This window comes from Aquila chrysaetos, chromosome 1 (genome assembly GCF_900496995.4).
Source record: "Aquila chrysaetos chrysaetos chromosome 1, bAquChr1.4, whole genome shotgun sequence".
NCBI classification, from domain to species: Eukaryota; Metazoa; Chordata; class Aves; order Accipitriformes; family Accipitridae; genus Aquila; species Aquila chrysaetos.
Window position 1 is genome coordinate 22,556,517 of NC_044004.1, and position 26,059 is coordinate 22,582,575.

A 26,059-nucleotide genomic window follows, 5' to 3' on the forward strand; every position below is an offset into this window, starting at 1 on the left:
ATAAGGGGAAGGTAAAGACAGAAATACAATTTTCTAATAACTGGATAAATCTAGACTGGAGTAGGATGTTTTGGCAAAAAAAAGTGAAAAATTAACAGGCACGTTAAAAAGAGACTATAGATAGAAATTATCAAGAGTAACTTTGAAATGTATTATATCACAGGACACAGAAAGAATGGTCTTTGAAAATCAGGCCTTGTTCTGGAAATAATAATTTACAATAGAAGGTAATTATAATTTAACTTTTCTATGTTGTATCAGAGATGCATTGAAAAAGGAAAAGTAGAGTATTTTGAACACAAAAAGCTGAGTAAATGTATGAGAACTGAAAGATAATGTCTTCAAAAACAAGGAGGTATATATGAAAGAAAAGGAACTAGTTATGGTGTGCATGTCTGTGCAAGATTCTTTGCAGAGTTAACTCAAGATATGAGAATGGTGTTTCAGGGTATGTCTCCTCAGAACATCACTGACATACAGATACAGTTGACAAGGTACATGTGAGCTAAGTCCCCTATGCATGCTGTCAAACAACTTAGCACCCCATTTCACTTCACTCTGCATTTCATTGACTGTTCACACTGCTTGTATGTCAGTTTTCTCCTGGGCTCTCTTTTGAACTGTTGCAGCTAGTTTTCTCTCAGGGCAACTTCAGGTGGGGATCATTTACTCCAAAGTAAACCTATAGGTAGTACAAACAAAACTGCAACAGGTCTGTCTCTACATCTGCACCACCACAGTCAAACACACATATATGCATGCATGTACACACTGAGTCTTCCACTGCAAAGCCAGACCCTGACTGCCCACAAGTTCTCATATCATACTTCCAGCCATGCAACACACACTTTTGGGATAATTTTATAGAAACACCACTTGTGGGCTACACAGGGCCTTAGCCTTCCCCAGTGTTGTGGTATAACCCCAGCCAGAAACTACGCGCCACACAGCCGCTCACTCACTCTCCCCTCACCCAGTGGGATGGGGGAGAAAATCAGAAAGAGAAGTAAAACTCATGGGTTGAGATAAGAACGGTTTAATAGAACAGAAAAGAAGAAACTAGTAATGATAATGATAACACCAATAAAATGACAATAGTAATAATAAAAGGATTGGAATATACAAATGATGCACAATGCAATTGCTCACTACCCACCAATCGACATACAGTTAGTGCCTGAGCGGTGATCCCCCGCCCCCACTCCCCCCAGTTTATATACTAGGTGTGACGTCACATGGTATGGAATACCCCATTGGCCACTTTGGGTCAGCTGCCCTGGCTGCATCCCCTCCCAACTTCTTGTGTCCCTCCAGCTTTCTCGCTGGCTGGGCTTGAGAAGTTGAAAAATCCTTGAGTTTAGACTAAACACTACTTAGCAACTACTGAAAACATCAGTGTTATCAACATTCTTCTCATACTGAACTCAAAACATAGCACTGTACCATCTACTAGGAAGACAATTAACTCTATCCCAGCTGAAACCAGGACAGTATCCACCCCTTATTCTATACCATTGATGTCATGCTCAGTTCCCATTCCTTCAGTTACATCCTGGTCAATCATCACCACCTTTTCCGTCCTTCAAGATATATATATATATATATATATGTATATACACACAGAGATATCATTCCTTTAGTTTATGGGTCATGTTCATAAAAAGTTCATTGAATTCATTTAGTTCCCAACTCGGGGCTCCATCTGTCATACCAGTCTTTCTGGGCAGGAGGGATGGTGTAAACTCCTCTTAGTCAGCAGAGCAGGATTGGGCTTCAGTGCGGTGTGACGAGCAGGTGACATTGGACCCAGCAGGAGGATGGTGTGTAATGTTGGATTGATGCATGCCAGAGTCAGTTCTGGTTCCATCACTACTGCACTTCGTTCAGTTTTATCACAGTTCATTCTTGCTTGATCTAAGTGATTCTTGCTGTAGTACTATGGTTGTAGCATATAACAATTATAGTAATGATAGCATATGGTAGCAGGGTTATATAGCAACTAATATCATACAGTTCAATTCTGGCTATTCTTACCTAAAATCAAATCCTCTTGAGGCACACATCGGACTTCCCCATCTTTTCGCATCACCAACGAAGTGCACCCAGGTCCTTGAGCAAAAGCAATCCCACAAATGGGTTTACCTATGCCTGAAGCAGGAGTAACCCAGACTGTCTTCCCTAACATATTTTTTACGTGCACTACAGGGACTTTATCCCCTTCTACAGTATGTAAAAGTTCTGACTGGGCAGAGCCACCCCGACTGGCAGATCCTCTGGTGTTGACTAACCAAGTGGCTTTCACTAAATGTGTATCCCAGTGTTTGAAGGTTCCACCCCCCATTGCTCTCTGTAGTCTTTAACAGTCCATTGTATTGTTCGATTTTCCTGGAGGCTGGTGCATGATAGGGGATGCGATAAACCACTCAATGCCATGCTTTTTGGCCCAGATGTCTATGAGGTTGTTTCAGAAATTAGTCCCATTGTCTGACTCAATTCTTTCTGGGATGCCATGTTGCCACAAGACTTGCTTTTCAAGGCCCAGCATAGTGTTCCGGGAGGTGGCATGAGGCACGGGATATGTTTCCAGCCATCTGGTAGTTGCTTCCACCATTGTAAGCACACGGTACTTGCCTTGGCAAGTTTGTGGGAGCATGATATAGTCAATCTGCCAGGCCTCCCCATATTTATATTTCAGCCATCGCCCTCCATACCACAGGGGCTTCAACTGCTTGGATTGCTTAACTGCAGCACATGTTTCACATTCATGGATAACTTGTGCAATAGCATCCAGGGACAAGTCCACTCCTCGGTCATGAGCCCATCTATATGTTGCATCTCTTTCCTGATGGCCTGAGGCATCATGGGCCCACTGAGCTATAAATAGCTCACCCTTATGTTGCCAGTCCAGATCTACCTGACACACTTCAATCTTGGTGGCCTGATCCATCTGTTGGTTGTTTTGATGTTCTTCAGTGGCCTGACTCTTGGGTACATGAGCATCTATGTAACACAACTAGATTCTCTATCCAGGATGCAATATCTTGCCACAGTGCGGCAGCCCAGATGGGTTTACCTCTGCGCTGCCAGTTGCTCTGCTTCAATTGCTGTAACTAGCCCCACAGGGCATTTGCCACCATCCATGAGTCAGTATAGAGATAAAGCACTGGCCACTTTTCTCTTTCAGCAATGTCTAATGCTAGCTGGATGGCTTTCACCTCTGCAAACTGACTCGATTCACCTTCAGCAGTTTCTGCGACTTGTCGTGTAGGACTCAATACAGCAGTCTTCCACCTCCGATGTTTTCCCACAATGCGACAGGATCCATCAGTGAACGGGGCGTACTGCCTCTCATTTTCTGACAGTTTATTATACAGTGGGGCCTCTTCAGCACGCGTCATCTCCTCCTCTGGTGGCATTCCAAAATTTTTGCCTTCTGGCCAGTCTGTGATCACTTCCAAAATTCCTGGGCGACTGGGGTTTCCTATGCAAGCCCATTGTGTGATCAGTGCAATCCACTTACTCCATGTGGCATCAGTCGCGTGATGTGTAGAGTAGACCCTCCCTTTGAACATCCAGCCCAGCACTGGCAGTCGGGGTGCTAAGAGGAGCTGTGTTTCAGTACCAACCACTTCTGAGGCAGCTTGAACTCCTTCATATGCTGCCAATATCTCTTTTTCAGTCAGGGTATAGCGAGCCTCAGATCCTCGATATCCCCGACTTCAAAAACCCCAGGGATCGACCTCGGGTCTCCCCTGGTGCTTTCTGCCAAGGCTCCAGGTAGGACCATTCTCTCTGGCTGCGGTGTAGAGCACATTTTTAACACCTTGTCCTGCCCAGACTGGTCCAAGGGCTACTGCATGAACAATCTCCCATTTAATTTGTTCAAAGGTTTGTTGTTGCTCAGGGCCCCATCTATACTCATTCTTCTTCTGGGTCACTTGATACAGAGGGCTTACAATTAGACTGCAATTTGGAATGTGCATTCTCCAAAAACCCACAACACCTAAGAAGGCCTGTGTTTCCTTTTTATTATTTGGTGAAGACATAGCTGCTCTTTTGTTAATCACATCCATTGGGATCTGACAAGGTCCATCTTGCCATTTTATTCCTAAAAACTGGATCTCCTGTGCAGCTACCTTGACCTTACTTTCTTTTATGGCAAAACTGGCTTTCAGAAGGATGTGGATTATTTTCTTCCCTTTCTCAAAGACTTCTTCTGCTGCGTCGCCCCATACGATGATTTCATCGATGTATTGCAGGTGTTCTGGAGCTTCACCCTTTTTCAGTGCAGTCTAGATTAGTCTATGACAAACAGTGAGGCTGTGTTTCCACCCCTGGGGCAGTCGATTACAAGTGTACTGGATGCCTCTCCAAGTGAAAGCAAATTGTGGACATCACTCTGCTACCAGAAGGATTGAGAAAAACGCATTAACAATGTCAATTGTGGCATACCACTTGGCTGCCTTTGACTCTAGTTCGTATTGAAGTTCTAGCATGTCCAGCACGGCAGCACTCAGCGGTGGCGTAACTTCATTCAGGCCACAATAGTCAACTGTTAGTCTCCACTCCCTATTAGACTTTCACACTGGCCATATGGGACTGTTAAAGGGTGAGCGAGTTTTGCTGATGACTCCTTGGCTTTCCAGTTGATGAATCAACTTGTGGATAGGAACCAGGGAGTCTTGGTTGGTGTGATATTGCCACCAGTACACCATTGTGGTAGCAATTGGCACTTGTTCTTCAACCCTCAGCAAGCCCACAATCGAAGGGTCTTGAGAGAGACCAGGCAGAGTAAACAGCTGTTTAATTTCCTCCGTCTCCAAGGCAGCTATACCAAAAGCCCATCGATACCCCTTCGGGTCCTTAAAATACCCTCTCCTGAGATAGTCTATGCCAAGGATACACAGTGCCTCTGGACCAGTCACAATGGGGTGTTTCTGCCATTCATTCCCAGTTAGGCTTACTTCAGCTTCCAACACAGTTAACTCTTGGGATCCCCCTGTCACACCAGACATACAGATGGGTTATGCCCCTTTATAGCTTGATGGCATTAGAGTACACTGTGCACCGGTGTCTACTAAAGCCTTGCACTCCTGTGGGTCTAACATGCCAGGCCATCGAATCCACACAGTCCAATAGACCTAGCTATCCTTTTCCTCCACTTGGCTGGAGGCAGGGCCCCTCTAATTCTGGTCAGAGTGTCCATTACCCACTTCTTGTGAAGTTGACTCAAAAGCCCCTTTGAGAGGATCAGAAATAACATCAGGCCTTCTACTCTGTTTGGAAACTGGAGTGGCATTTTTCCTGGAAAAATTCCCTGATGCGGCGTTTTTTCCTCGCAACTCATGTACCTGTGCATCTAAGAGTGAGGTAGGTTTTCCGTCCCATTTCCTCATGTCCTCTCCATGGTCAGATAGGTAGAACCACAGGGCACCTTGTGGTGTGTAGCTTCTATATTCTCTCTCTCCGACAGAGGAACACTCACTCCTAATAGCTGAGACATTGGTCCTTACAGGTGAGGAGTGGGACATACCGTCTTTGGTTTGCTGGATATCCTGGGACAGCTTCTCCACAGCCACAATGCAGGCTTGTACAGAGGAGGAAAGATTTTCTTCATATTGCTGGAGCTGGAGAGTGATTTCATCCACCGTCAGTGCCTCTTCATCATTCCAGGACATTACTGCCAGTGAGTTGGCATAGGATGATGGTGCACTCCGTACAAACTTCCGCCACATAGGTCGTGTGCATTGGACTTTGTCTGGATCTTTAGGTGATTGTGTGTTGTCTGAGTCACAATAAATCATCTCTAGCACGGCTAATTCCCTCAGGTATTGGATACTTCTCTCCATGGTGGTCCACTTGCTTGATTGACATACAATATCATCCTTAAAAGGGTACCTTTCCTTCACACTTGAGAGGAGTCGCCTCCAGAGGCTGAGGGCTGGTGCCTCTTTTCCAACTGCCACCTTCCCTGGCAAGTGATCCCAGCTGCTTATCTTCCCTACCTTCTAATTCCAGGCTACTAGCCCCACTATCCCAGCATTGGAGAAGCCAGGTGATAATGTGCTCACCTATATGACAGATGAAATCCTTTTGCATATCCCACAGCTCACTCAAGGATAGCGATCAGGTGATTACCTCTCATTCTGCCTCTTCCTTCTGTTCCTGTGATGACCCTGGTTCACTTTCATCCTTCGCTAAGCGAACTGATTTTTTTGTATATTTCTTCTTCTGTAGGGAGGCAACTGATACTGATGTGGGGGTTGGAGTGGCCACGGTGCCTGTCACCTTGCTGTTAGATCCAGAGTCCTTCTCTTCAGCTTGAGGATACTGAGTGGTATTGAACAGGGTTTGATAGGCATGGGCCAGGCCCCAGCACATTGCAGTGAGTTGTGTCTCCCTGGAATTGTCGGGTTGATGACAGCATACTTTTTCCAAATATTCTGCTACTTTTTCAGGATTCTGCACTTGTTCAAGCGTGAAGTTCCAAAACACTGGAGGTGTTTTGGAACATTGCCCTAGACATTTGCCCATACTACCCCACACACCCTGCCACTCATAATTATCCAGCCTTGGGGCAGACCTTTGGGTGATCTTCTTAAATAGTTATTTAACCTTAAACAAGGCCTGAACCACATTCAGGAACATGCTAGTTCCTAGCAATAGGACCATACTGGTCTCAACATCCCAAGGGTATTCAAATTTTCCAAAATTCTCAAAGACCATTGTAACTAGACTGGGGGAGAAAGGTGTCTCACCCTTAGGTTGGCTCTCTGAGGAGGAATAGTGAAAGGTGTAATTATTAATAGCTTCCCACAGATGGCTCCCAAAGTACAGAGGTGACAACAGTGCTGAGTGCAAACACCGGATTAGTCCCACAACTGATAATTTTATTATACCATAAGCCAGTATTACACAATACATCAAAGAGAAAAACTTAATCCACCTCCCATGGATGATAAGCAGCAGCACAGGGACTACATACAGCAACTGAGGTGATACATAACAGAACTCTAAAAACAAGCACCACAACCCTAAGAACTCATAAATCAACATAGTGACCAGTGACTATTAGACCAATGTAATAAATGCTTGTAACAAATTCATTTTAACAAGCTTTGGTTAGGCTTGTCGTTATCTCAACCCTTTGTGCCCCATGTTGGGCGCCAAAAAGACTGTCATGGTTTAACCCTAGCCAGCAACTAAGCACCATGCAGCCGCTCACTCACTTCCCCACACCCAGTGGGATGGGGGAGGGAATCGGGGAAAAAAAAGTAAAACTTGTGGGTTGAGATAAGAACAATTCAATGGAACAGAAAAGAAGAAAGTAATCATGATAATAGTAAGAATAATAAAATGACAATAGTAAAAATAAAAGGATTGAAGTATGCAAGTGATGCACAATGCAATTGCTCACCACCCACTGACCGATGCCCCGTTAGTCCCTAAGCAGTGATTCCTCCCCACCCCCACTCCCCCAGTTTATATACTAGATGTGACTTCACATGGTATGGAATACCCCATTGGCCAGTTTGGGTCAGCTGTCCTGGCTGTGTCCCCTCCCAACCTCTTGTGCCCCTCCAGCCTCCTTGCTGGCTGGGCATGAGAAGCTGAAAAATCCTTGACTTTAGACTAAACATTACTTAGCAACAACTGAAAACATCAGTGTTATCAACATTCTTCTCATACCAAACTCAAAACATAGCACTGTACCAGCTACTAGGAAGACAGTTAACTCTATCCCAGCTGAAACCAGGACACACCCTAAGCCCTATGGGGTTGGATGACCACAGCAAAGTAGATCGCCTGTGATGCCAGAAACAGTACAGCTGTATTAGTGAGGTGCTTAGCCCAGATTAGTAACCCTCACTAGCTGTTCTATTACACTGAATACATACGTATTTAGAATATCCACTCCTATGCCTGAATTAATACAGCAAGGTTCATATAAGAAGACAGGGCTTGCTGGGTTCTCGCCTGCTGTATGCTGTGTACACACACTGATAGTTTCTCAAAACAAATAAGTAAAAGAAAATGTGTAGGAGTTCAATATTCAACAGGAACATGCTCCCAGGGTTGCAGATGCACTTGTTGGTGGATTGTTGAAAAGTGGTTCAGCTCAGAACACAAAAGCTTCACACCGTCAGTGTCATACATTTAATATTGTATAACATTTTATTAAAATATATCTCAAAGTTATTTACAATGGAAGTTATTATCTTCCAAATACTAGCACAACCATGAGAAAACCCTAATGAATACATGATGAGCTTTTCATTCTCTAACTCCTTTACCTGTTCACAGCATAGGGAGCCAGAGGGGACAGGCTAAACAGTTTGAACACACGGTTCATTCATGGAATATATTTCTTCAAAATTCAGGGAGTATGTTTAATATCCAGGGTCCTTTGGAAATAAATGTATGTGATAATATATTAAAGACAGCATTATAGGACTAAATGAAGATTCTGCAACCATTTCCATGTATATGAGCACTTATCTTTTAAATTATATCTTTTATTACTAGTTTATATTTACATTTAGCTAACACATAGCAATCTTGTTATCAATCTTCTCACTCAAGTAGATATACCTGAACTAAAAACTCATTTTTATAATACTGGTTGTATTTTTCATAAGAATAAGATAGTGTCAAAGGCAGCACTGCTATTTATGCCTATAGCCAAAGAACTGCTGTTATTTTCATTTTTTCCAAAATTGTTCATATGAAAATGGCACAACCTGAAACTAGTTAGATAACTAAAAAACTGCCAAAATTTATTTGAAAGGATTTGAATATTTACCATATTATTTATCTCTTTTCCCTAGTTATAGGGAAATTTTACAATACTTAGATAGCAAAAACAGATGAGGGGAAGAGTACAAATCACAAAATTTTTCTGCATATGGGACCAAAACGTATTCTACTATGGCAGGTTTGTCTGCTTGCTTAGAAGAGGAAAAAAAACCCACAACCCAAACCAGAAATAAGGGTGAGAAAGCAAAAACTCTTAAAAAATGAGGCTTCGGTCCTTATGGCTTTGACACTATGCTGGCTTTCCCCCAAGATTTCTGTAGAACAGTGTGCGAAGGCAAAATGTTCTGCACTGCTTCTAGGACATACACTTTCCTTTGTCAAGTACACCAGGGCTCGGTAACATACTCACACAGCTAACACATCATTGGTGTTTAAAGTCAATTCTAAAAAAATCCACTCACTAAATTGAAGGCAAATCAGTGTTCATGTCTTGAAGATTTGAGTCAAACCTACCTCAATTTAAATCATTGGCTCAGAGAATTCAAACATTTCCATTATGTTTAGAACAGTAAGCCACTCCCTCCAGCAGCCCCTGAAAGAGCCATTTCTTCTCCCTTTCTTCCTTTCCTTTGAAATCGGTTTCTTTCACCATAGGAAACATGCTGGCAAATTGTGAAGTGCAAAGAATTATTAAGATAAGTTAGTGAAAGAGGTGGGAATAGAAATCAGGAACTCTAGGCCTAATTCATGTGCCTTGAGGGTAAAAGAGAATTATATAATACGAGGTTTCCGATATCAAACACCCACTATTATACATTACACAAGAAAATGCCTCTCGGAAATTTTTATGGTAATGCTTTTTCCTTGGTTGGCAATGCCAAGATATCAGCATCTTTCAAAAAACGGAATAAGAAACTACTGTGTATTCCATGCATCTTAATGTTTTGATCTATATAAAGAATTCACTAAGTTTATTATATTATCTACTTGATTTGAAGGGAGAGGAATTAATGAAATGCCAAAATCTAGTGAGGCACATCTCAAAAACTTACTTACTAAATTACTTGTTCTGTCACTGTAATGATGACATTTGAAAAAGCCTTTACTGAGATCAGAGAACTGATTTTTCATCACAGCAATCTATCTGTGGGAAAAGCACATTATTGACTATAATCTATATTCAATATACTCTCACAACTAGAAAAATAAAGTACATCAGTAACAGAAACATTTAGAAACAGAAGAAGGTGACAGAAAAGATAGTAATTTCAAAAGCAGCAGCTGCTTCTGGTCATTCAGAGTCAGCGTAAAATTAATCTTTATGAGACTTTTGCACTGCACTGAAAAATTTAGAGCACATTATATATAGAAGACTTAGGCAGCAATGGTCTGGATGGTTTTCCTTCCTTTGTTATTATTAGGGTCACGTAAGGCCTTTGGTCTGAAGATAGGTAGGTAGGGAGTTTTCTACTGCCATCTGTTGATGAATTAGGAATAGAATTGAAGTCCACAGGAGAACAAGCTTGCTCCCACCATCCTTTGGTGAGCAAGAGGGAATTGAAGCTTGGAAAAAAGTCAGTCTGCATGGGCTTTCCCTGGGAAGCTCTTCAGGACTCACCAGAAATGCATGCAAACTCCCGATGGCATGGAAAGGAAGAAAAGGTTCTGTTTTGTGGTTAGGGCTCTGCTCAAAGGTCATGCGATTGATCCCATCCTGCCACCAAAGGTTGTGCAAGGAAATAATACAGATGTGATTGTAGGAAGGCATCTTTGCAGTAAAAGAGCACTTTGTTAAAGTGGCAGAGTGCAGAAGCAGAAAACCTAATTATGGTTGTTAACATCCAGTCTGACATGTCCTGAAGACTTCAGAAGTTAGCCCAAAAATACAGTGGATCAAACCACTGTTTTAAATAGTGTCTCACAGTTACTGTATTGCAAAAACGACAAAGAGAAACATATATATTCATACTCGATATTTGAAAGACAGTGATTCTAGTTGAATAAGAACATTGTTGTTTGGTAGATAGTTTTTGCAAACACACAGACTGAATATGCCTGAATCTGTATTCATTACCAATTTTGGACAGAAATACAATAAGATTAGTACTGCAATTATGTTGGGTTTTTTTTATTATTTTTATAGACATACATTCTTAATACATGATCTTTGCAGAGAATTACAAAAATATGTTCTGTGTTAAAATCTGATTTGTAAGAAAGCACAATTTCTAGAAGAAGCCTAATAGATCTGCTTTTTCTGCTTGCTTTCAGCAGCAAGTCAGCTTCTGTAACAGTCTTTCTTCAGTATTCACTGTAACTTGACTTCATATTCATTAGTACTTCTACATTGCCGGGAAGAACATAGTTAATTGTCCATTTCTTTATCTTTTCTGCAAAAAAATGGGAAAGTCTTATATAAACCATTTTAAAATTTTAAAAAGAATTGAGACTAGTAGAAATCTGCCCCAAGTACCACTTTAATAGCTGCAAGATAGTAGAAAAAGTTGATATCTAGCTTCCACTGCTCATTAATAGAACGAAGTATATTGTGTTATCCTTGAGGGAAGTTTATTAGTTTCTTCTGCTCTCTGCTTCACTGCTGATGTGACAAATATCTCGAGCCTTACTGGCTGGGAACTGGTGATTTACAAAACTCATGGCGTGGTAAGTGTTCTCATAAGCAACCAGCTAGTTTGCTCCTGGGACACTTTTTTGTCCCCAGTTGTTAAAGATTTGGGAGGTTTATAGAAACCAGGTTTCACTCAGTGAAAAAAAAAAATACCTCAAATTAAAATTGAAGTTCTCCTGAAACCCAAATACTTCACATCAAACACAAAGGACTGGCAAATTTGAATCTGAATGATCACTCATTCCATACTGCAACCTGAAAACTGGTCCCCTTGTAAGCTGCTTAGGTCATGTGAAGGCTTGTTCAATAAAGCACCATCGAGAGACCTAATCTCAGATCTCCAGGATAACACAACCTGCTGACACCAAACTATAACTAGCATCAGGGAATTAAAGAAGTGATATGACAAAGGGATATTGGTTTATCTAATATATTTTACTGTGATCAGAGAGACAAAACACTGGTAGCAAGCTTTTCTGGCCTACTGTGCTGTCCTGTTCTCCCCCATTTCCCATTTTTGCACACTGCTGTACTTGACCATCTTCTTTCCTTCAGTTTGCTACTGCTGGCAGCACCAGTCTGGGTACAGAGCCTAAGTTAATACATTCATTGAATTATACTCTGTTCTGTGCCTCATCTTTAATGCTGGCACATTTCTCTAGTGAGAGCAGCCTCACTCATTGGGAAACACTGACCTAAAGGACTAAAGTGCAATTGGTGTTTTACTAATTGTTCACATAAACCAGGGGCTGATATATTCTTCTGGAGCTTTCCGCACATAGATTATTGGGTTATTTTATGCAGTGTTGATATATTTTTCTTTGTTTGATATCTCAGTTCAGTACTTGCATTTGAGTGAACATTGCATGTTAAGAGGCTGAGAGGAGGCATTTTGTTTTTCTAGGCCTTTTAAATGGAGGTTAAAGTTAGACGTCCTTGCAAAGGCCAAGTAGAACTCGAAGAAACGTCCTTCGGATAACTTGACAGAAAGATTACAAGTAAAAGCTTTTGATTTTGAAATTCAAATACAAATTCAATAGTAAAATATGATTATTCAATTTCCTTCAGCTTTTTTCTCCATGAAGATTTTTCTTCCCAAAGTTGCCTGATATTGGGTCTTTCTAAACTAGTAGATAAATATTCCCAGAATGTCTAATTCTTTATGTGTTGAAGAACTACAGCAGTGAACAGACCAAATTCGGTCACATATTTGATGCTGCCTTTTATTGTATGTGAGAGGCAGAGTCTTGTAATGTTTTCCTTATTTCCTCTCCCACTACCTCCACAACACAGTAACCTTCACACTGAATGAGAATAGCTGGATACAGCTTCCTGCATGGCTTCTCAATTGCTGGCAATTTACTTGGCCAGATGGGGTTTCTGTGGAGAAATATGAAGGCTAAGTGTGCCCCTGCAGAGCTCTGGGCTCCTGCTGACTCAGCAAGTGAAGGACACGATCAAATAGTACAACTTCCACCTCTTTTCTTGCGTTCTTTATATCCCCTTCTATTTTCCCTCCTTCCACTCATCCAGGACTGTGCCTGTACTACTATTTCAGGTGACTTTCCCCCCCCCCCCCCCCAATTAGGATCTGCAGTAGCTTGAAATTAAGAGAATCTTTACTAGTCTTACTCTAAGTTCCTACAGGGAAAATGTGAAGTTGCAGAGACTGAAGTGAAGCACGAAGCTTTAGCAGACACACAAAGCAGAAGCAGTGTGTGTGGATAATATGAAACGGTAGCACAGAGCTCTTCAGCCAGGAATGGAGGATAGTGCAGTGTCTGCATATTGTCTCTGTATGAGTAGCAGAGTGAGGCATCAGTTGGTTTCTGCTCTTACCGATACTAGGAAAGCATTAAGAGCAGGAGCAGCAGCTGAGCTATAATTTTTTTTTCCAGAGAAACCTTAAAAAAGACTAAGTGAGGGCAGATATTGAGGGAAATGAGATTTAAGCCCCATTATAAATGGAAATGTCTTCAAATAGAGTAATTTTGAAAATGTGCTGAGGCACCAGTCCATTTAAAAGTCATGGAAACATATTCATTACCCACATTAAAGTAAAGTCCCATAATACACGCTTACATTTACAACTGATTGACTTCAGAATGCCTTAAATTGGCACACAGGTATTTTTATAAAGGACAGACACCTCTGGGAAACAAAACACTGTAGAAAGCCAGCCAGTCAAACAAAACACCTTATCAAGAACAGTCTACAAGCAAGTGGGATTCTGGCCACAATATACTTGTACATCAAATACAAGAGTTTGGTGCTCTGACATCCTTCCTTAAAATGGAAATGTGCCTTTTTTTTTTAGAAAGTTATGCTTTTTTCTTCATAAATGTCTCAAGTCCTACGGAACCGCCACAAGATGGGAATATTTTTGTCTCTCTCCAGTTTGCAATCTGATTTAATGAAGAATCACTAACAGAAATCTTACTGTTGTAAAGATAAGACAAGAGCTGAATACTTAAAAGCTTTCTTTTCCTTTTATAAAGAGCAAAATATTATTTTTAAAATAGTATTTCATGACTGATTAGTCCTCAGTCTGGCCCAGAGGCCAGTTTTTTTGAATTGGCAAGTCAGACGTGACAGTGGCCTTGAATGGTTGTTTTGATGAGGGTTCTTATATGTTGAGAAAGCACTATTACATGGGCTGTTCTCACGCTCAGACCTCAAAATTCCAGCATGACTGAGGATCAGTAATGATGTTTCCATTCTTCTACAGGCAGTTAGTTGACGTCTAATCCTTCTTGCTAACTAAAAACAAAACTATTTTGTAAAAAGCTATTATTTCTGCTTTTAAAGTACATATAACAGGAACAAAAGCAGCCTAAATTATTAGTTCCAAACCTTTCTGCTGATGAATCTAACCTGAGAAAATTCACCATATTCTATACATAACTGATAAATAATTTGATGTCCTACTGACAGCACTAGCAGATTATAGAATTTTACATCTGTCAGCAGCTCCTTGACAAATATTTTCTTGCTATTATCAGGTAACTAAATATATATATTTACAAATGTATACATACAAGCATATGTATATATGTTGGGTAGGAATCTCTGAAATTGGGTCTAGGTAAATCAGTTTATCTGGTATGATTTTCTTTCATTTCCCTCAACAGGAAACAATTCTCAAGTTTACTAACCTATGTCCTCAAGGTGCTTTCTTCCTACCTGACATATAGCACAGTGGACATGAGGCTCGCCATAAGTTGGAGGAAGGGTGGAATTGTAAATGAGTTTTGCTGGAGGAAAAGGTGGTACACAAAATGTACATAATTCTGTAGCCTAATAGTTAAGATACTTAATTGAATATAGGGTGGCTGTATGTCAAATGACTTTAAATAAGTTTTCAGAAATGCTTATATGTTTTACGTTACATATTCCTTTGAGAAAAATGGAGATATCCCTAGATGAAGAAAACAGACTCAGGTCTTCTGTTTCACAGACAGGTATTCCAACCTAACCTAACCTAATCCCAGTGAAGTTACTGACGGCAATTTAACTGGTCATCCAAATCTTTGTTTACAGAACAATGTTTAGTTGTCATTACATCTATGTTGCCTCTCTGGACCTGACCCTTTCTAATTCCTCTCATGGAATCCATTTCATGTCTGAATCTTGTATCTTTGAAGTCTTTCCACTAAATTACATTCCATCTGTGAAGCCTATAAAGCCTTAATCATGCCTTCTAACAAATGTTATCACACTTACATAGTAAAAGATGCCCAGAGAGAAGACTAGAACATTTGGGAACTTCGACCATCTGTGCATCTCCCACTTAGGCTTATTCAAGAGTCCTTCCCCCACCCCAGTTCCTTCTTCTCTGAAGTGTTGTATACCAAATGCATTTCCTTTTGTAGAGATAGGGATCTTTGTTGTCCTCTGTCTGCAATAGAAATTACTATATGCCACACAATTATATTAAAAGGACATTACTAGCGTAAAAAAAATGAAATGCTCATTTCATAGTTAGAAAATTATTGAAAGGAAGTTATAGGTGAAATCACTTGTACTTGTGCAATCTGACATCATCTTTCATCAGAGTCATATTTTTTCCCCTCAAGGCCCCTACTTTCTTCACTGTACAGAAGTGACCTTCTCTGAAGTGAAGTCAAGAAGGAAAACAGGGTTTCATAGTGTTAGAACAGTGTACTTTAAAGCTGGAGACTGACACTCACTTCCATCATAGAATTCCCCCGTGATATTAAGCCATAGAAAAAAACATTTTGATTGTGATTTCACCTATTTCTGAGTTTTTACCTGAAATCCTGAGACTGTTTTGCAGAACAGTGAACATGCCCAGACATACCTTATGTCAGTGAAAGTTTCAGTGTGCACATATAAAAGCTATGTAATTCTAAGCACTCCCCAAAATATGGATGTAAAAGGCTCAAATTTGATATCCTAAATCTGTGGATATTTTTGACCTGCATCTCTGTATTACCTTCCCATTTGTAATCATAACAACCCCCAGTATAATACAGTTCTTCACAAATTAAATAACATTTTTTGGATTTTTTTTTTTTAGCAATGTGGTGATGTACATCGTAAAAAAATTCCATTTAATAATTCTGTGCCCAGGATATTATTTGAACAATGTGCAGTAAATAAGGCCCTGAGACAAACACTGAACATGGAAAAAAAAAATATTAAATAGTTTCTTATTTAGTCCATCCTTACACATTTGTTCTGTGTGATGAAATAAAAATATGTTGTAATTTGTTAAAATGTATTTTTTAATTATTTATTTAATACATAGTTGTTCATTTTTGTTTAATTAAATTATTTATTTATTTATTTGATTCCAAATTGAAATCCAGTGGAGAAAGAGTATGTGAACATGTAATTAGATTGCAGTCAACTATTGCAATGGATGGTGCAGAGGCATCTGAATTAAGGGTCTGCTGACAGTATTATTCTCATATTTTCTAAGTTCTGAGTGTTTGATCTGGCAATACGAGTAGTGTTCTTGATAACAGTTTTGGGATTTTTCTATTAATTTTTTTGCTATATCATTTTGCAGACAAAACCTGACCAAACAAACTGAAAACAGAACAAAAATTTAATTAGCAATGCTTACCATTATTTACGGAAAGCATCAAGGGGATAATTTTATAGTAAATTTCACAGTTATCTTTTGACATCATTGACACTTAGGACAGTCAATAACCTTTCCTCATCCTTTTCTCTCTATTCAGATCTAACTTTCATCTCTCTGTGTTCAAACATGGCAGCTTCCTGCTCCACGTCATTACGTCTCAAAAGAGAGATCACATAATTCCAGAGGAGAGTAGTTTCTGGGCAAAGAGCTGAAATTGTCAAGAAAGTATTAGTCAACCACATGTTGGGCTACACTCAATGCGAGTGAAATCTCTGGGGAATTTATTTTCTAAAAATGTAAAGTCCTTACCAATCTTACGTAAAATTCAGTTTTTTAGTGGATTGCAACTTGAACAAACTTGAGTGGATGGATTTTAATATTCAGACAAAATACTCACAAAAGCTAGCCTCTTGAAAGCTCAAGTTCATAGTGAAATGTATAAAAGTCCTGAAATTATTTCAATAAGATTGTCTATAAATTTCATCATGGGAAAAATAATCTAGCTGCATTATCAGATATCATTGGATCAGTCTGACTTTTTTAAAAAATTTAACTATAGCTTCAGACCTGGAAAGAAGCTATGTGCTAAAGCTCAGTAAAGTAATAAGCAACTGAAAAAAGGGATATATTATTTGAAGTGTCATGAAGTCATAATAGCTGATGTTATCATTCTTACTTATAACTTTCAGAGTAGTAATAATACCAAGTTAAGTCAATAACTTTTTCCAAGAATGACACATTAGATGAAAACTAGAAAACTTTTCTTCTCATTACTTTGCGTTCATGAACTTTTTGGAACTGTAGTAAATCAAATATATCCTCTTTAAATCACACTACAAGTCACGTAGTGTCCCTTGAGAAAAAAAAATGTTTAGTACAAAAATGCTGAAATGTTTTTAAAAGAAAAACAAAAGTTAATAAATAAAAGCTTAATAACTTAGTTTAAAAGTAGATTCACCCAGCTGTGTTGATGCTTAGTTTTAAAATTAAATTTGGAACTCCCTCAGCTTTCTGAAATATTTTTTTTCTCATTTCTCCCTTATAAAATTTTAATAGTATTTGTTCATGAAATTAAAAAAAAACACTTCCCTATCTTCACTCCCCAATTATTCTATTTCTAATCCTCTCTTTCTAATTCATGTCTCTAAACTTCTCTAAGGTACTTGATAGAAGAATCTTCATGGAATGGTTTATTCTAATATATGGATTTTGCTTGCTCATGAGGGACTTAAAAGATATATAGAGAGATATATATACTTTCTGTATATTCAGCCAGGTGACATCTGCTAACTGGTAGCATCTCTTTTCATTTGGATTGACCTTTGACATTCTGGACAGCTCTGTTCTTGTAAAATGCCAAACCCATGCATGTTTTCAGTTTCTTTTTACCTGGTTTTCCTTCTGTCTATGCACTATTCAGCTCTTTGAAAGTGCTGAGTTCCCTTTGGACAGATATAGCCTCTTTTGTCCTGGAACGATCTACCTACCTTTTCACTCTCATTCTCCTTCTTTTAATACGAAGCATTCAGACGTGCACAATAACGAACTTGCAGATGAATGATGTAGACAATATGTAGGCAATACGTAGACAAGACAGACACACAGACGTGCAGTGGCAAAATAGCAGAATATGCAAATAGTATATCACCTTGTAGACTTTAATAAAGTGGCAGATGTAAACCTTCAGATCTTATTCAGAAAATTGCTAAGAAAGCAATCACTTCACTTTTGTAGAACATGCTATAAATAAGTAAAGAATAAGTAAAATTGTAATTATTTACCTCGATATACTGAAATAAGTTATACATTTTTTCAGCTTTCAACAAGGATGATGATGTTGAGATGAGGAAAATGATCAATGAAAGTAAAGGTGTGGAAGAAGAATTATCACATCTGAAATGAAATTAATTCAAAGACTACAAAATACACAAAGCAAAGAGTCTTCATAACCTTCACTGCAGAATCCTGAAGGAATTAATACATACATCTGAAAGTCTAGAACAAGGATTCTTAGTAAGTATATCAGGATGATAATTTATGGAAAATAGCAAATGGCCTGCCTATATCTGAGAAGGGAACCTGAAGCAGAAAAATAAATAGATCTCTCAATATGATTTTTAGATGGTTTTAGAATGCAAAGCTTCAGAGTAAATTTTGAAGCAAAGAATTAGTAACAGCACAGCAGTACAAAGCAAATTTAATAAAAGCTATCTAAAGGTTTCAAAGAGTAGATGATAACATTTACCTGATATCTTTCCTTAATAATTTATCTCCTAAGCAAGGCAAGTGGAGATCTCACCTATCTGGATTTCAAAACAGTTTTTGACACTATCTGATAGGAAAAGTATTGGTTAAGATTGAGAAGACAAAGAATTGACTAACCAGGAGAGGACAACAGATCGTGTTCGGTGTTTGCACCATTACATGGAAGCTGTTAAGGGGTTCTTCAGGGGCTGCCTTGCAATAGAGCTTTTTGATATTTAAATTAAAGACTAAGTCACAAAAACTTGGAGCATGCTGCTGAAATTTGCTGGTAAAACAAGTCTGAGAATCATCGAAATCATAAAAACATACAGGAAGAATCAGATGACCTTGATGACATCTATAATAGAAATGGGATTGAACTTAATAGATTAAACAAGATTTTCAGCTATAAACTGTGAGTTCATCAGCTGGAAACAACAGACAAAAAGAAAGATCCAGCCAATCTACTAGAGAAGAACTATCAGCCACCAAAACATGATGTAGCTATGAAAAATGCTAATATGGAGTATTAGACAAGGTATTTCTGGGAAAGACAGGAATGTTTAGTGCTATTACATCAGGTAGAATACATCTTCATGATGGAAATCACGAACAATTCCTGTTCCCCATATTAAAGAAAGATTCACTGAAAGCTTCACTAAAAATGGAGTGGAGGGGAAGAGGAAGTCTGTCAGCATGAGGTCAGGAATGCAGAACTTAATTCATGAGAGGAAATTGAAAAATCTTGTTATTATTTTGCAGACAGAACTAAGATGAGAGAAATGCTCTCTGTAAACACATGAATGGGTAAAAAGAGCCTGCGGACGTTTATAGTGATATGTTGAACTTTGAGATCAATATCAACATAAGAATTCCATATATATATATATATATATTGAAAAAAAATCTGTTTAAAAAATATGTTTTTATGCAACATGAGTGCTTGCACTAGTGGAGGATAGGACTGAGCACCCAAGGATCCAATGCCAGTTTATTCTGAATCATAAATGTGATCTCTGTGGTCAGGCAAAATAACATTTACACCACCAAGTGGTTTAAAGGCATTTATTTTGATTAAAATGCACATCATTTTCTTCTTTGCTCATCTGCTTAAGATCTACATGAATGCTTTAAACATCATTCACTCCCTAGGTGCCTAATGCAAAGCTTATTTAGTCAAAGTACTTCCATTGACTTCTGTATGCTTTGGATTAGGTTCTATATCCTTACCCATCAACCAGCTGCTGCAGGTTTCCAGTTTTATCACAATATTAGACTGCTTTTTTCTTTTTCCGTGATCTTAAAAGGCAAAGAAAGAGGTATACTTTGGTTTGCCCTGTCTGTTCTTTAATGTGCTTAGATTGCAGTTATTTCCTGCTGAGCCCTGGATGAGGTTTAGTTTGTTGAAGAGCAACTTTTTAATCATCTCACAGAATGAATGAACTGGAAGATATGTCAGGCTTCTATCAGAAGATGAAAAATGTGGAAACTTATCAGTACCTCTCTTCCTCTAGATATACCATAGGTCATAAAAACCCACTCTGTACAGTACTTATTACTCTTATAAAAGAAGCTAAAACTGTAATTATGCAAAGGATGATCATCAAGAAACTTTGCAAGTAGGCATAAAAGTATGGCTGCCTGTGCATGGCAAAAAGTGCAAAAGAGGCAGGAGGAGACCAAATTATTTCAAAGACAGGCTATGTAATCTTCCCCACAGGAAGGGTGGCTACAACCCCCTCACTGTTAGTTTGGAGAATTAAGGTAGCAGTACAAATTGTTTCAGGAGCAAAGCTGATCAGGGTTGTACCAGCATATAGATCAGTGCGTAACAGCCTAAAATATATTTGGCCACTGGGTGGACTTGGCTTTATTTTTTTCCTGTTGGTGCTTACAGGATCCTGTTTTATGCGATATAAGCAGGGTCTTCCCCAGCCTTTAATTCTCATTTTGGGTCTTTGCTATACCTGTGCAGTACAGGCATGGATATATATGTTTATGTTTCAATTTAGTTCAGGGAAAGGTCCAAGAGACTCTGCCTCTTCACACATGCTTTCCCTTGCTCACCATTAACAGCAGATGGTAGCAGGTGAATAGCCCTTACTTTTCTTCAGTGAATAGTCATGCCTCTGTTTGTTGGGGTCAAACAAAGGATTAAGGAAAAAATGGTATGCTTCTGCACTGTACAGCTAAATAAGGGTTATAGCAATATGACCTCTAAGGGTTCTAATGTTTCACTTTTCATATGAAAAGAAATGGCAAGTCTAACATTATAAAATACCTAGTAGAGCAGTTTTAATCATTGCAGAGCAAGGCCACATAGACTGTCCAATAAGCAATCAACAGCTTGGTCCTGTTCTAAATTACTTTCCTTGCCACCATATTTACTTCCCTAATTTATAATAACTGTGTATTTATATGACCCTTATTTCAGCTGGAGAGCAATGATTATTTTTGATGAAGTAGACAGAAACATTAAAGCTCCCAAATAAGTAAGTGAGTATATGTGTAGACTTAAAAATTACATTTTAGGTATAGCCAATAACATATATTGGCATTAACTTACAGAAGGGAATAGAGTGCCACAGAATTCAATTATCCATAATGGCATTTGAATTTTAATATCAAAGGTTCTTCCTCTGAACTCTGCAGAGTTGCCATCTTGCTTGGATATTTTCTCTTCTACTCAACTGGCAGCTGACACAGTAGATTCATGAAGACATGCCAGATCTTTTATACTATCCTGCATTATATTAATAATAAATTAAAGCTGCACAGGATGCACTAGGAATATCAGAAAAAAGTTTTTATGATCTGGTGATTCTCATTTAAAAATGAAAAAAAACTTTAACTCACAGCAAATATATTTGCAGCATCCTAAAAAAAAAAAAAAAAAAAAACCAACAACAACCAAAAAACCAAAACCACGCACAGAAAAAAAACGCCAACAAACAAAAGGTAGAGCATCTGAAAAAGAATATTAGGTTGAGAAGTCTTCAAGAGTGTGTACAGGCAAAATGATTTTACAAAGTCTATGTATTCAGTTCTGTACATAAGGGATAGCTGACAGAAATAAGTGGGAACAGGAGCTTGAGAATAACTGTATTTCAATATAACAGTTTAGTATATTTTACTGCTATCCATCAAATATCATGATACAAGACTTTCCTTTGTATATGTAGTTCTCTGGAACACAAACTTGTTTTAAACTCTCTTCAGAATGAGCTGCTTTGACTTTCCAGCAGTCCATCAAATAAAGATTAAATGATTGCCACTTATTCAAAGACAAATATTGAGGTGAATCCAGAATATATTAAAAAAAACCCAAAACTATAGAAGTGCAAAACTGTGGTCTGATGAACTTAATCAGGAAAGACCCATTTGTTAGTGGCTTGCTGGGTGACTGAGCAGGTCATTGCACTTCCTTTTATGTCATAGGGATAATTCATAAAGCACTTTGAGACCTTCAGTGTCTATTGATATCAACCTTGGAAACATTATATCAAAAAAATCCTACATTATTTCCAGCTGTGGTATTCTTTGTTAGTGAATCATATGCATATCAACTGTACCCATTTAATATTTTCAGTGACAATGAACACATTTTTCTTTCTTTGTCAGTGCTACCTGGTTCTCATACATTTCATTTAAATTAAATCCAGCTTTAATTATCTCCCCTGAATGTCTCATTGTATCTCTTTATGCAGAATATATACTAATGATTCATAATTTGCCTCTATTTTTGATAGGAATTCATCCAAACTCACCTTAAATTCTTTCTTTTTTTTCTATAGTTTACTTTGCATTTAGAGAAATTGAACAATAGTTTAATTAAAAAAAATAAATCTATAAAATAATGGGGCTGGGTGCAGCACTCATTATATCCCTGCAAATCCAGGGAAGCCAGTAGTTGCACATGAAGCATAAATCTAACCAAAATCTGCCTTCCCTCATGAAAATTCATATGTTTTTTTAAAGACCTTTCATTAATTTTTCCTTCTGATTTTAAGCATAGTCTGTCTGTCATTTCTGCATGATTTTGAATGGTTAGATTTTTTGTCAACATCTGGGGAAAAAAAAAACCCTCTGTCTGTAAAAGACCTTTCATAACAGATTCTATAAAATAATGTCATTAAAAAAAAAACCTGAAACTTAATCATTGTGATTTGTAAGGAATGTATATACACTGCAAAAATCCTAGTAAACAGAATCACAACCACTTTTTCTAAATGTTACTTTTCATCATTCTTTATAAACATGAGGACTCAGAAATGCTGATGGAATCATGCCTACACAAGACCCTTTTATTTTGAACAGACCTCAAATATTACTTTAAGAATAAGCATTTACAATCACATGAGATTTAACCACTGTTACCCAACACAGATTATTTTTGCTCTGTCAGTAATTTTTGTGGTGTATTATCTAGTTCAAAATTCTCACAGAGAGGATTTAACAAAGTAACTGGTTCCATGCTTAGCTAGCATTCAGTTAAATAAGCACAGATGTAGTTGTTACCTGCTTAAAAGTAAATCTGTGGTTTCCTTATTTAAACTCTTAAGTGTTAACGTCCATCAGAAAGGCTGTTGCTGCAATGAATAATTTAATCACTTCTGCCTATTACATGCTACTACATAGCAAGCATATTTGCAAAGCTGTGAAAGATGCCGGACAAGTGTCAGCCCTGCCTATAGTTCCGCCGACCTCCCCGTCTATTCACTGCAACGAGCTGAGGGAGCTCTGAAGCGGCCAGCGGGAGGTTGTGGTAGGGAAGGGAGGTGAAGAGATCACAACAGAATTGCACCAGATCAGCACAACACTTTAGAAAGATGAAAGGTCAACGCGGGCTCAGTGCTGTTGTGGTGTCATTTCATCTGTTTGTCCCTTGGTGGAGTTCTTGAGTTAGTTTCTCCCTCCCGTCAAATGGCTTTAACCGCTTTATGTGGGGTTTTTGTCCTTGTTTTTACCCTGCTTTCGAATTTGCTGTCATGTTTACTGTATTTAACCTTTTCCTCGTATTATTATGAATATGTTACTTTCAAGCCCACCTGATTTATTTATTTTTTTCCTTCGGGGTCTTCTTCATTTGTGTGCGCGCGTGTGTGCGCGAATACTAATACGCGCTAGATATTTGTTAATGTATAGAGCGGTATAGATCTGTAAATAATCTGTCTCTCTTTAACCCGAGATGGATTCCCACTGCAGATCCCAGAAGTAATTTTCCAGGGAGCGCCACTGACATTCCTAAACTGCGAAAACCAAATCGTCGTGGGCTGGAAGCGCCAACTGCGGACGCGAGTTCGGACTCCGGCGGCAGACAGCGGGCTCCGCCAAGAAATGCAGATAAACTGGCCATTAATTGCATCTGCATATTTTAGTGATGACCCCCGTCTTTCCAATCAACAGCTACAACAACGGCAACAAAGCCCCGCTGCAGAGCATCGGAAAGGGAGCTTCGGGGGGCGGGGGGGGGGGGGGGGGGGGGGGGGGGGGGGGGTGGGTGCAGAGGGGCTGGGGAAGCTCCCAGGCTACTTTAGGATTTCCCCACGTACGGCAGGCAGCGAATGTCAGCAAGACGGATTCCTTCCCACACGCAAGATGCCACTTCGGTGGCCTTATCAGATGTTCCCTTTAAGGACACAAACTCTTATTTCCCCTCTGTATATCTCTCCGGCATCTCGGGCTATTTTATTTATTACAGCCGATTACATTTGTGATCCCGCTTCCCACTTGATCTCTCACCAGATCAGGAGGACAAAAGCCGTGTCGTGTCTGAGCGCGTGTGGGCATCTGGGAGCGGGGGGGGGGGGCCGGCCGGGGGGGGGCGGGGGGGGAGTTACACTGCGCAACAGATTTGACCAAGAGGGCCAAACCTCCCCCGCCTGAAACAGCTGGGCTTGGTCCTACCGACACCCGAACAGCTGTGCGCGCCCCGGCCGCGGGACCGAGAGGCCGGGCTGGCGGCGGGGGGTGATTCCCCTCTCCCCCCGCACGAACGAGCGGGATGCGGGGGGGAGACGACGGGGGACGGGGACGGCCACGGCCAGCACAGCCCCGTCCCCCTCCCGGCAGCCAGGGCACGTGGAGCGGGAGCAGCGCTGCCATCCACCATGCAGCGCACGTCGGGCCCATTTCCCACGCCGGCCGCCTGCCCTGGGGGAGGAAAGGAGGAGGAGGGGGAGGAAGGGGGAATGATAGGAAAGGGGGGGGGGGGGGGCCGTTACCTCTGCTCCGAAAAAGGAACCAATCCACTGTGAAGGACGCAGCACTCCCGAGCAGGAAAGACATTGCACATTCAGGGAGAGATTGCATGTGAAGACACTGCAAAAAAAAGAAAGAAAGGGAGGGGGGCTGGGGGGCGCAGACCGCATGTGAAAGGCATAGTGTGTGTAAGAGAGGCCAGCGAGGGTAGGAAGGGAAGGGGGGGAGCGATTGCACATGGCAAGAGAAAGAAATCACTCATGCGCTTGAAAGAGGCTCTCGCAAAGCAGACCGTAGTAGGAGCAGACATGGGAGACAACGGGGAAGGAGACGCAGACAAGCGGCGAGGTGTCCATGCCGTGCAACAGCCCGGAATCCGATTAAAGTTTATGGCGGGGAGGTTAAAAGCGCTTTCATCCCGCCCCTCCCCTGGCGAATACATTAAGTTTCCTGGCTGCATTTAAAAGCACAAAGGGAAGGGAACAGCGGGAGCTTCGGGTTGCAATTGTATTGCTAGAGCAGGGAGCCAGTGTAATGCAGTATGCTGGTATTCCTACGTACTGGTATGTCTGGATCTTAGACTGTGGGCAGAATTTCCTCCTCTCGGAGCTCCAGAACAGCGAGGGGGAATTTTGATAAATTCAAGTTGCTTGGCAAATATAATAGGGATTTGGTATTAATCCTACTTAACCCGCTGCGAAGATGCTGAGCTCCCGAGCCCCCCTCCTCCGTCCGGGACTGCGGCGGTGAACACTGAGCCTGCGCCGAGCCGGGCTTTCTCGCTGATGCTGCAGATATAAAGCCGAGTGTCTCCAGCATCGGCGGGGGAGGGTTTTCGTGTTCTGGCCAGGCAGGGAGAGCGGCAGGGGCAGGGGCCGGGGCCGGGGCCCGAGGAGCAACCCCGCAGCCCTCCGGAGCGGCGAGCAGCCACTCGCTCCCCAGCGCCCACTCCATGAGGCGCGACTCTGCCCCTCTGTGCCTCTGGGCTCCCCAAGGAAAGAGGTGGCAACCTGCCCTCCCTCCCACATTCACTCACCGCCCCAAATGACAAAGACACGCTGCGACCGTTGCTTTGAACCACCTCAACATATCCGGCCGCTTTTCGCTCAAATGTG

At 40.4% G+C, this 26,059-nt stretch overlaps 1 long non-coding RNA gene across 2 annotated transcripts; it reads right to left on the bottom strand.

The window, feature by feature from the left end:
* Positions 1-8,152: 8,152 nt before the first annotated feature.
* On the bottom strand, positions 8,153-25,727 carry LOC115336224. 2 transcript variants are annotated; one of them, XR_003921676.1, is made up of 4 exons: positions 25,506-25,727; positions 24,968-25,064; positions 18,148-18,239; positions 8,153-11,147 (listed from the first exon to the last, which is right to left on the bottom strand). It is a non-coding gene; the product is annotated as an uncharacterized LOC115336224 (long non-coding RNA). The 2 variants fall into 2 exon arrangements; XR_003921671.1 differs by lacking the exon at positions 18,148-18,239.
* Between the last annotated feature and the right edge of the window lie 332 nt (positions 25,728-26,059).